Here is a 13,358-nt window from a genome sequence, read left to right on the forward strand (position 1 = left end):
CAGTGGCATATCAGCCAAATGTGCAAAATCACAAGTTTCCATTTAGTCATTGTATACCACTGGTTTTCTTAACATCACCAAAATGTCCAAAACATTTTTTTAATGATATTAAAAACAGAAGAGCAACACAGGGATACTACAAATAGAACCATAAAAGAAGCCATAGATATAATTAACAATTCATTACATTTATAATTACATGGCACTGTGCAATCTTGCAAATATCGTTATGAGCTTTATTCACCTCTAGAGCTTCTTGACATTAAAGAAGATCTTAAAATGTTGGTAACACAAAAGAGTGCGCAAGGGTGAGGCAAAAGCTGTAAGTCTAATAGAGGTACATTAGCAAGTCTAAATCTCAAATCTTTTAAAACCCCTTTGAGAAACAATCTTCCAGTGTACGTAAAATATTCTCTGACAAAAGCGAAGTGTAGGGTATCCTGTAGAGACCTATTGTCGCAACCACAGAGACCTCTATGTTCTGTGTGTGGAAAAAACCTAGAGGGGGAGGCCAGTAGATGGTGGAGCTGGTTCAGTCTAAAACAAGTGAATAAAATTCTATTGTGTGCACTTGTTACAATCGATAAATAAGGCGCCATGCCCTGCACAGACTTTACTAGGAGATGTGCTCTAACCAAGGTTTTTCCAAGCTCCTTTTCCTCCCAGAGAGCTGTGGCATATGTAAAAAACATACTTTCTTTGCCCTGTGGCTTCATGGTATCGTGTCTGAAAAACATGTCTGCTCTACCTAGGGCGATGATCGATTATTTAATGTATCCAAACCATTGGATTTTTAGCGCATGTCGAGTGAGAGGCAGTACTGGATTACTGATCAGTTAAAACCTGCCTCCTCATTGGACCAAATCTTCGCCCAACATTCAGATGTTTAACAGCCACTGAGTCCATCATATACTTAGTACCTAGTTCATCATGCACTGAGTACGAGGGGGTATCCTGGGGAACTTTCTGAATTCGCCTAAGATATTTATTTTCTTCAGTTTGCAATTTGTTTACCGCCATGTACCCCCATATCTCATTTCCATTAAAAAATCTTGGGATACAGAATGAGTTATATAACTTTAAAATTATCCCAGATGACTATGTACCTAATCTATGGGCGTAATTTGTAATTGCTCCCAGTGATCTTTTATGTCCAAAAGCTTCCCCTCACACAGATGTTTAAACTTGAGTTTCTCATTAAATAGGATGCCCAAATAAAAGGATCCCAGAAAGTTCGCTAAACTATTTGTGCCTACTTTATAGTTGTGTTTACTGGCCTGTTTATCATTTTCCATAATGTACGATTTGGTTACGTTTGGTGACCGATCCATCTCATTCATAAAAGACACAAACCCATTAAGTAAGACCTGCAAACCGCTTGGCATTTGTGCTAGAATTACTGCATCATCTACATACAGCAGGACCGGGACAGATCTCCTACCTATCCTAGGGGTATCGGCCTGTAGGACTGTCACAGAATTCAAAATTCAATAAACAAGTACTTGCTAGTGAGTACCAGTCATCCACACACGTTAATTCTTTTAAAAAAATCTAAAAAATAGAGGCCGGTGGCACATGTAAAAATCCAGGAAAATATATCATTTTCCATTTTGAAAATGAGTGCTCTGTACAAAGTCGTCCAGAAATTTGTTGGACGGTTTCCAGATCTCGGAAATTTTGACAATGAGCAGACATGTAATGTCTTAATACTCTCTTTTGCTCAAAATAAATGTATATTTTGTTAAGAAAACTACTGGTTGTCCAGCTATCAATATGATGAGGGACTTCATGTCCCATAAAACAGCACAAAGGAGATCGTCACATGAGTCTAAAAGACAATTACGGAATAAACAAACTGGATTTTCAGTTACATCACCTCCTCCAGCCTGCAGATTTATATACAATAGACCTGGGGAAACGCCCCCAAATCAATGTATGATTGAAGTGCACGGAACAGTCATGTCTGGCTGCCGGGCGGGCCCTTGGATCCTGATGCATGCTGGGCGAGAATTCCATCTCCGGTCTGGATTTTCTCACCTACCCCTCAGCAATGGCCTGCAGACACCGCTGAAAATGATCCTCTAATTGTACTGTGACCTGGAAGCTTAAACTCAGAACCTTTCAGACAAAAAAACACTGCACCACACAGCTGTTTGATGGGACACGTTAGGTGACAAGTGGGTTCTCAAGCTTGCTGAAGTAAGTCTTGCATGCAGTGTTTTGAGGATTGTAGGTATGCAGGCCCTTCAAGAGGCAGTGAGACAGGATATCTTGGTATCCTTGTAAACCACTCCAAATACAAAAGAGGACAAGGGTGTAATTTTATGTTTTAAGTGTATCTGAAGTGTTGCTGTGCTTCCATATATAACTTTTATTGCATGTGGGGCCTGAATATTTTGTCTACCATTCCTGTTCTAAATATTATAGGGCAATATAAATATATATTTATATATTCACTGAAAAAACCATATGTTTGACACCAGTTATAGTTAGCTGGAAATTTTAATGACATAAAACCATTGAAATTCCCACATTATAGTTAGTTGGACTCACTATAACTTGCGTGCCTGCAATGCACTGCTGATGACGTCACATATTACATCACTCGTTACATGGTCAGTGACATCACTGATGACACCATCCAGTGAATGTGTGTCTTTCTGAAAAATAAATATGTTTTATATATGTATATGTAAAGGTCGATGGAAGAATAAATGTTTAAATAAGTGTCTTAATGGATGTTTTATTTTTAAAAAAATTGATTGGTTGACTGGCTTATTAAGTGTAGCTTAGGGAATACATATATTAGCAAGTATTGTTTAAATATTTAAATGTTTGTATCAATGTTTCACTTTGTGTATAAGTGGCTGCATGGGTTGGTGAGTAGCTACATGTGTGTGTATATGGGTTATTAGATGTTTTTTTTGTATCAGTTTGAGTGTCTGTATGGTTTGGTGGGGGTGTTACTTAGCACATAGATGCATCAATGACTGACTCACTGTTTGTATGTGTTTTGAAGACAGCTTATGTGCAGGACTGTATGGGTGGATGAGTGTGTATATGTGTGTGTTAGTGAGTGAATGACTGTCTCACTAGTGTCTTTATCAGTAACTACATATGTTTTAATCTAGTATATGTGAGTATAGATGTATATGAGTGAGTATATGTGAGAGTGAGAGATTGAAAGAGTTCTTGTTTAAATAAGTATGTGTTTCTATAAGTGATTGTTTAAGAGAGTAAGTATGTGTAAGTTTCCTTAGAAGTAAGGTGGTAGTGTGTGTATAGCTGTATATGCAAATAAATGGATGTTCAATAGTTTATTTGCATGTGTGATTATGTGTGTGAGTAACTTTTGGATGACTGTCGGTGTGTAACAGGATGTATAGGTGTTTCACTACATATGATGAGTGAATATATGTATGATTGACTATATAGAACTGTTGGTGAATGAGTGGATGTGTATATAGATGGTGGAATTACTGAATTGGTTGTTGTAACTGGTATGGGTATCTATATTTTTTTGAAAATTTTAGTTTCTATTTTTGAATATGTGTTTCAAGGGTTACATTACACTGAAAGGAGGTCTGTCACTCTGTCACAAGGATGGTGTCATCAGTGATGTCATGAGTGATGTCACTGACCATGTCATGAGTGATGTAATATGTGACGTCATCAGCAGTGCATTGCAGGCGCGCAAGTTATAGTGAGTCCAACTAACTATAACGTGGGAATTTCTATGGTTTTATGTCAGTAAAATTTCCAGCTAACTATAACTGGTGTGAAACCTATGGTTTTTTCAGTGAATTTAATAGGTTTTTTAAATGCTAATTCCTAACTATAACTGGTGTGAAACCTATGGTTTTTTCAGTGAATTTCATAGGTTTTTTAAATGCTAATTCCTAACTATATAAGGCCTGAAACCTATGTTTTTTTCAGTGAATTTCAAAGTTTTTTTTAATGCTAATTCCTAACTATATAAGACCTGAAAGCCCACCAGGAATCTCCAGTATGCGCCAGGGGACTGCATTGCAGAGAGGTGTAATGAAGCCACGACCCTTTTTACACCTCTCTGCAACGCAGCCCCCGTGCATGTTTGAAGAGGGGGAACTAATTCCCCTTGCATACTGGGGGCCCCTGGGGGCCAACTAGCCCACCTGGAACCTCCAGTATGCGCCAGGGGACTGCATTGCAGAGGTGTTATGATGCTATGCCCCTTGTTACACCTCTCTGCAACGCAGCCCCCTGCCGCATTTGCAGAGGGGGAACTAATTCCCCTTGCATACTGGGGGTCCCTGGGGGCCAACTAGCCCACCAGGAGCCTCCAGTATGCGCCAGGGGGCTGCATTGCAGAGAGGTGTAATGAGGCCACACCCTTTTTACACCTCTCTGCAATGCAGGCCACTGGCGCTTTTGCAGAGGGGGGGCTAATTCCCCTTGCATACTGGGGGTCCCTGGGTCATATCTGGAAAGGGGCGACCACTCGGTCCCCCCGCACGTATGGCGGAGTGCCTCGATCCCCCCGGGAAGCCATTTTTGGGGCGGGAAGCGCGTCTCGGCTGGTATGCCCGAAGCGGCGTAGCCGGGGCGCGCTTTTTCCCGCCCAAGAGTGGGCTGGCCTAGACACCGACGTAGCCAGCCCCGCCCCCGGGGCGGGCAGGGGCGGGTTTACGCCCGCCCTGAAGACGGATAAAAAGGGACGCAAGACCAGAAGACGTCCTCTTGTTCTTGTGCTCCGAAGCTGCACCTCCTCGCTACACGTGAGCTCGGGACAGAACGAAGAGCCAATTTTGAGCGTTTTTGATCTTTTTCTTTGTCTTCTAGATACTTCCTCGGAGAGATGCCCAAGAAAGGCGCAAAGAGAATGACGACCGACCAGATGGTGCGGGCCCTTTGCAAAGAGGTGTCCGACATAAAGAAACGGTTGGCAGAGCGAGATGGGGAGGAGGGTTCGGGCCCTGCGCCGGCTGGTGGGAGACCTAAGAGGCCGAGAAGGGTTCCAGCCGGTGGAGACGTCCCGGTTCCCTCTGCCCCGCTCGAGGCGCCGACCCCAGTACCGATGGAGGGGACTCCAATCCCCGTTGTCGTCACCCCGACATCCAAGGAAGACATGCCCCCCGAGCTGGCAGCACAGCTAGCAGCATGGTTGGGGGATAGTAGTGATGGCGCCACGGCTGCCGAGGCACAGGCGCTGATAAAAGGGCTTCGTGAGAAGAGAGAGGCAGCTAGAGTGGCTGCGCCGTTGGCGGGGATAGACAAGCCGCAAGCGGCAGAAGCTGCGTCCAGTTCAGGTAAGCGGCCATTGCCGATTGCAAGGGACGAGTCAGCACCCTCTCGTAGAGAGAGATTGGGACAACATGTGCCTTTAGCTATAAAGGAAAAGATCTGGGCGGGGGAATACGTGAATATTTTTTCCTTGCTTGTTGATCATTATGATGTGGAGCATGTGAAAAGTCAGAAGGACTTAATGCATCCGAGTGTTTGGCGCGCAAAAATGGCCGCCTTTAAGGTAAATGAGAACATTGGCAATTGGGGCAATGCATGGGGTATTTTTACATCGATTTTGGGGGAACGTAGGCCCGAGTTGCTTCCTGAGTTTCCCGTTTATCAATCACGGATTATGGGCTACTCGACAACGTATCAAGGTAACCATTGGTTTTGTTACGACAATCTGTTCAGGAAAGAAAAGGAACATAACAAGAGTTTGACTTGGGATTGTTACGATTCTCTAACATGGGATAAAATGAAAGAATCGGGAATGTTAAGAATGCCATTGGTCGGGTGCAATGTTGTTGATTACTCCCGCCAAAATGTGGGGACGCCCTTTCGACCAAATACGAGCACCGACGACCAGTCGAGGCCCGCAAGCAATACAGGGAGAAAGGGTTTCTGTTTTAATTTCAACAAGGGGAAATGTACTAGGCCTCCGGGATCGTGTAAATTCAAACACGAATGTAGTACGTGTGGGTCATCCCATCCTGAGTCATCGTGCAGAGCCAGAACGAGTGAGAATGTGGGTAAGGGAGGCGCCAAACAGGTCTAAGCTAGGCCGAGGGGCGCCTTTACCAACCCCGATTGATACCTTGGCAATGATTCCCTGGCTCAGCGAATACCCGGATCGTACTTCTGCCGGGGTGCTGCGGAACGGTTTTACACATGGTTTCCGCATCCCGGTAGGGGACTTTCAGGGTGTAGGGATGTGCAAAAATCAACTTTCCGTTTTACAACATACATCTGTAGTGCAAGAAAAAATTCAGAAAGAGGTTAGCCGGGGACGGGTCGCCGGCCCGTTTAGTGTACCCCCGGTACCGGATTTCGTTTGTTCTCCGTTAGGGGTGGTCCCCAAGAAGGACCCAGGTGAGTTTCGTTTGATCCATAATCTGTCTGCTCCACATGGTCTTTCGGTGAACGACGCAATTGATCCAGAAGTTTGTTCGGTGCGATATGCATCTTTTGATGAGGCAGTAGCCATCTTGAATCGCCTGGGGCACGGGACGTTGATGGCGAAATCTGATATCGAGTCAGCGTTCCGGTTGCTCCCGGTACACCCAGACGATCAGCGTCTTCTGGGATTCGGGTTCCAGGGGTCATTCTACATGGATAGGTGTATGCCAATGGGATGCTCTATATCATGTGCTTACTTTGAGCAATTCAGCACTTTCCTGCAATGGGTGTTCATTAAGAGAACGGGTTTCCGAAATGTAATGCACTACCTTGACGACTTTTTGTTCCTTGGCCCCGCCGGTAATCTCGAATGTGCCCAGGCCTTAGCTGAATTCTGTGTGTTAATGGGTCATCTTGGCGTGCCATTGGCACCGGGTAAAACTATGGGTCCCACGACTTGCCTCGAGTTTTTGGGGATCGAGTTGGACTCAAGGGAGGGGTGCTTCCGTTTACCAGCAAGCAAAGTGTCGAAATTCAGGGCAGGCCTCCAAGTATGTTTGAATGCATCCAAAGTTACACTGCATCAGTTGCAACAATTAGTGGGAAAGTTGAACTTTGCCTTGAGGGTGATACCAATGGCTCGCCCTTTTTCCCGCTCAATTGCCCAAGCGATGGTGGGCCTGAAGGAGGGTCATCATCGCACAAGGTTATCGGCTGAGGTCCGCCAGGACATGCGGATTTGGTTAGCATTCTTGGCGGACTTCAATGGCCGAGTCGTCTGGAACAAGCCAGCCGTGTCCTCCGAAGAGCTTGGGCTATGGACAGATTCAGCAGGGAGCGTAGGTTTTGGCGCCATCTTCGGCACAAAATGGTCGGCACAAAAGTGGCCCCTATGGTGGCACGAGAAGGGGCTGACGAGTAATATCGCTTTCCTTGAACTATTTCCCATTCTGGTGGCCCTGAGAACCTGGCCAGAAGGGTTGAGAGATCATTCTGTTGTGTTCTGGTCCGACAATATGACCGTGGTAGAATGCATCAATAGTCAGGCAGCCCGTTGTAAATTGATTTTGAGGCTGCTCAAAGAAATTGTCTTACTGTGTATGCAACTGAACGTGATATTCAGAGCAAAACATGTCCCAGGGGTGATGAATCAGGCTGCTGATGCACTGTCTCGTTTTCACATGCAGGCTTTCTCGGGTTTCCTTCCTTCAGCGGACCCAGAGCCGGCACCCTTCCCCGAAGCTCTCTGGTCTCTCGGTGCCCCGAACTTCGTCACCTCGTGGGAGAGAGTCTAGCACCCAGGACAAGGAAGGCATATGAAGGGGCGTTTCGGGCCTATTTAGCCTTTTTGGGGGCAGAGAGAGGGGGACTTTGGGGTCAGGAGGAGTCGGTAGTACTTTTTCTGATGTCTTTACGTAGGGCTGGGAAATCGGTGGCTACGGCCCAAAGGCATCGTGCCGCCATTTCCTTTGTTGCCAGGGCCCATGGCATCCAGGACCCGACAGCGTCTTTTACAGTACAAAAAGCGCTGCGTGGGTGGCAACGCCTAGAGGGTTGCAGAGTAGACGTAAGACGACCGATAGGTCTAGATAGGTTGTCCCAGTTACTGGCCACACTCCCTAACACATGCTCGTCCCCTTTCGAAACCTGTTTGTTCCGGACTGCATTTACGCTGGCATTTCACGGGGCTATGAGAGTTAGTGAGCTGGTTGCAAGGAATAAACAGGATGTGTCGGGGGGCTTGTGCAGGGAGCATGTTCAGATCAGGGGCGATGCGATGGTTGTCTCCTTTCTCAGGTCCAAGACCGACCAAGATGGGAGGGGGGACTGCACGATCATTCGCCGGACCCCCGGGTCCTCCATGTGTCCGGTACAGTGCTTAGAAGATTACCTAGCACGAAGGGTGGCATCATGGGGGGGGACATTGTTGAGGCATGCAGACGCCACCCCGCTGACGAGGTTTCAGTTTCAGCGGGTGCTTGCAATGGCCATTGCCGCAGCGGGCTTGGACCCGGGCGAATTCGGGACCCATTCCTTTCGAATAGGGGCTGCCACTGAAGCTACAGCCAGGGGTCTTAATATAGAACAAGTAAAACGTGTGGGGCGCTGGTCCTCCAATTGTTATAAGAGGTACGTGCGATTGCACATGTTGTGAAGCTGTAATCTGGTACTCACGCTTCTTGTCTTTTGTTTGTTTTCAGTTGCGCAAGCCTACGCGGCAGGGCGGACTGTGCAGTCGACCCAACACCAGGCCAGCGGTCGCACATCACCGGCTGTGAGGAAGGAGGTGTGGGTCGTGGGCCACTCATACGTGAGACGGGCCGCAGACGTATTCAAAGCAGGTGACATGATTCACGTACCTGGGGAATACGGGTACAGAGTGTCCTTCTACGGAAGGGGCGGTCTCTGTATTGACCAGTTTCAGGCATTCTTTGAGGGTTTGTTAGAGCGGATGAGGTCACCGCCGTCCATAGTCATAGTGCATTTGGGGGGCAATGATTTGGTCACCATCGGTAGACGACTTCTCCTGGTGTCTATGCTTTCCACGGTAAGTTGGTTAGCAAGGAGAGTTCCGGGGTGCATAATTGCGTGGTCTCATATGATCCCACGAAAAGTATGGCGGGGGGCTATCTCGATCCCTGCTTTAAATCATTCGGTTAGAAAATTGAATAACAAAGTGAGTAGGTTGTTCCGTTCCAAGACATTGCATTCGATCTCGCATAGTTGTATTAATAATGACAGTATGTATTTGGGGGATGGTGTGCATTTGTCGAGGGTGGGCAATGAGTTACTCATAGGAGACTTCTTAGCTTGGTTAAAATCGTTACAACATGACCTTTAGGTAGGAGTTTTGTGGGGGGTCCGGATAGCCGGTCAACTATCCGGACCTGTGGCGGTAAGGTCATGATCGGTGAGCACTAATTGGTAGATCCCTATGAGTGGGCGTCACCCAACACGGATGGGAGCGCTCGGGAGAGGTGGCCATTGGCCCCTCAATGGGGAGGCGGTCCCGTCTAAGGGCGGGTCGCCGGAAGTAAAGGAAAGGCGGTCAAGGCCCCTTCCTTTGTAGGAGGGGTTACAGCCCCCTCCTGGGGAATTTCCCGGGGCCAGTGTCATCTGCGACGGCAGATGCGGTAAGTTGTGTGGGGTGGGGGGAGGTCCACGATACCTTCTAGATACCACACACAAGTCTTCGAACGACCTTTAAATGGCGTCGAGTCTTAAGTGCCCCCGTCAAGTCAAGGGAAATTGTTAGTAGTTGCACTTGAGGTAAGCCTCTGTGCTGTCGCCCCTCCCAAGTGGGAGGGGTAAGTCTGGTTAGGGATCTTGACACCGGTTATGACCTTGCCGTTGGCCCTTAAACGTTAGGATGTACAATTTCAGTGTTATAGAGAATGTTTTGTAGGATGCTAGTTCGGCTAGGAGAACCTCTGTATTAGAGAATATGTTAAGGTTAGCCAAACATCGCAATGTGATAATGAAATTGTACATAACATGAAACGTTTAATGTTTAATTTTTTGTTTTAATAAATACGGCCGCGGGAGGGTCACTCCCTCCCACATCCAAAAACTTTCAAGAACTGTTTCCGGTTTCCCTCCTTTTGGGATCGTGTTGAGAGGGGGTGGCGGGTATCTCAGCCATATGGAAAGGGGCGACCACTCGGTCCCCCCGCACGTATGGCGGAGTGCCTCGATCCCCCCGGGAAGCCATTTTTGGGGCGGGAAGCGCGTCTCGGCTGGTATGCCCGAAGCGGCGTAGCCGGGGCGCGCTTTTTCCCGCCCAAGAGTGGGCTGGCCTAGACACCGACGTAGCCAGCCCCGCCCCCGGGGCGGGCAGGGGCGGGTTTACGCCCGCCCTGAAGACGGATAAAAAGGGACGCAAGACCAGAAGACGTCCTCTTGTTCTTGTGCTCCGAAGCTGCACCTCCTCGCTACACGTGAGCTCGGGACAGAACGAAGAGCCAATTTTGACCCACCCACCAGCCCCTGAGGACAGCAAGTTGTTGTGCAATAAAGCGAATTTTATAAGTATGTTTTTCTGTTTTGTTTACAGGCTGTGAAAGTATCAGTTTGTTGTTGATCATAATAATGTATGGTGATTATCGTGTAGTTTGTTACAATTAAAATGATTTGATATAGTGTTGCATTTGAAGCATGCTCTTTCGGTCGTAGTGACCAATGTTTTCATAGAGTTGAGTAAGAATTGTCGTATTTATTTTTGGTAGGCGGTAAGGTCATGATCGGTGAGCACTAATTGGTAGATCCCTATGAGTGGGCGTCACCCAACACGGATGGGAGCGCTCGGGAGAGGTGGCCATTGGCCCCTCAATGGGGAGGCGGTCCCGTCTAAGGGCGGGTCGCCGGAAGTAAAGGAAAGGCGGTCAAGGCCCCTTCCTTTGTAGGAGGGGTTACAGCCCCCTCCTGGGGAATTTCCCGGGGCCAGTGTCATCTGCGACGGCAGATGCGGTAAGTTGTGTGGGGTGGGGGGAGGTCCACGATACCTTCTAGATACCACACACAAGTCTTCGAACGACCTTTAAATGGCGTCGAGTCTTAAGTGCCCCCGTCAAGTCAAGGGAAATTGTTAGTAGTTGCACTTGAGGTAAGCCTCTGTGCTGTCGCCCCTCCCAAGTGGGAGGGGTAAGTCTGGTTAGGGATCTTGACACCGGTTATGACCTTGCCGTTGGCCCTTAAACGTTAGGATGTACAATTTCAGTGTTATAGAGAATGTTTTGTAGGATGCTAGTTCGGCTAGGAGAACCTCTGTATTAGAGAATATGTTAAGGTTAGCCAAACATCGCAATGTGATAATGAAATTGTACATAACATGAAACGTTTAATGTTTAATTTTTTGTTTTAATAAATACGGCCGCGGGAGGGTCACTCCCTCCCACATCCAAAAACTTTCAAGAACTGTTTCCGGTTTCCCTCCTTTTGGGATCGTGTTGAGAGGGGGTGGCGGGTATCTCAGCCATATGCCCAAACACCGATATTCCGAACGATTGAAAATGACTTTTCTTGAGAAACATTTGGATTTGGATTATCATGTCCTATACTTTGGAATTTTTGAAAGACTGCCTTTGAGGATGCTATAAATTACTCAAGTCTGCCCGAATTGTGTGGGTAAAATTGATACCTAGTCACTTTGAATAAGAATGTACTTACGTTTCATCTAACATTTGGAAGAAATATCTAGTTATATGACAACAGGATACCGACATAACTTGAAGGAAATAAGAACGCCCTGAAGAAGTTCTGTTGTACAGAACGAAACTTTTCGGCTGGCTGTGGTACATAAACTTAAGGAAAATAAAAGCATTTGAATATACACCAAGATTCAGCGCTTCAATAAGGACTCTAAATGATATGATTTGATTGGACTCATTGTGCAAGTGGTGCTGTGCCAAACTTTGGAATATTCTCCACTACTCCCTACTACTTACTCTCTCCTACTCCACTACTCTCAAATACTCACTCTCTACTACTCATACTCTACTACTCTACTACTCTCTACTACTCTCTCTCTCTACTACTCACTCCCTACTACTCACTACTCACGACTCCCTACTACTCACTATCTACTACTCTCTACTACTCACTCTCTACTACTCTCTCTCTACTACTCACTCTTTACTACTCACTACTACTCTCTACTACTCACCCTCTACTTCTCACTCTCTACTACTCTCTACTACTCACTCTCTACTTCTCTCTCTACTAATCACTCTCTACTACTCACTCTACTACTCACTCTCTACTACTCACTCTCTACTACTCTCTCTACTAGTCTCTACTACTCACTCTACTACTCACTCTCTACTACTCTCTACTATTCTCTCTGCTACTCACTCTCTACTACTCACTCTCTACAACTCTCTACTACTCACTCGTTACTACTCTCTACTACTCACTCTCTACTGCTCTCTACTACTCACTCTACTACTTACTCTCTACTACTCTCTACTACTCACTCTCTACTACTCACTCTCTACTACTCTATACTACTCACTCTACTATTCACTCTACTACTCTCTACTACTCACTCTCTGCTACTCTCTCTACTGCTCTCTACTACTCTCTACTACTCACTCTCTACTCTCTATTACTCACTCTCTACTCTCTACCTCTCTACCTCTCTCAACTTCTCTCTCTACTAGTCTCTACCTCTCTACCGCTACCTCTCTACCTCTACCTCTCTACCTCTACACCTCTACGTCTCTACCTCTCTCTACACGCACACATATACACATATATGCATATATATTCATATGCATTTATATATGTATGTGTATGTATATATATATAAAAAAACAACAAAAAGATTTTTTTTTTAAAACAGCTACTTTTTTTTAAAACTGTCATTCTTTTTCCCCATGGTACGCTCCCCGGTACGCTCCCTTGTGGGCGTACCGGGCCTTCCCCCCGCGAAAATCCCCCCCCCAATTTTTTTTTTTGCCCCGCGGGGTCTTTTTATGGCCCCCACATCAAACCTAGGAGGTCAAGGGGGGGTCTACTCTGCCCGATTATGGTCAATTCCCCCTTTGTTTTAGCTACCTCTTGTGTCTCGATCCTACCGAGACACAGGATGGCAGCCGCTTCGGACTGTTTGGAATGTTTACAGACACCCGAGAGCCAATCACCTTTTTGCACGCAGGTCGCGTAGCGCGCCCGGTACGCGCCCCGGTGCGCGTACCGGGGCGCTGCCATAGATATATATATTTTTTTGAACCTAAATTACTCAAAAACCACTGGAGCACATATCTTGAGACATAGCAAAGGCACATCGGGCTACCAGTCCCTACAATTTTGCCAAGTTTGGTGGAAATCAATTCAGCTGTTCGGGCTAAAAGTGAGTTTGACCGCCCTATGGAAATTAACATGGGGAAAACACGTTTTGGGACCCCCCTTTTATCTAGGCCCCCGCTTCATGAATCCCCCCCCCCAAACTTTCAAGGAAGGACCGGAGCTCCGCGAGG

This window comes from Lissotriton vulgaris, chromosome 9 (assembly GCF_964263255.1).
Source record: "Lissotriton vulgaris chromosome 9, aLisVul1.2, whole genome shotgun sequence".
Lineage (NCBI taxonomy): Eukaryota > Metazoa > Chordata > Amphibia > Caudata > Salamandridae > Lissotriton > Lissotriton vulgaris.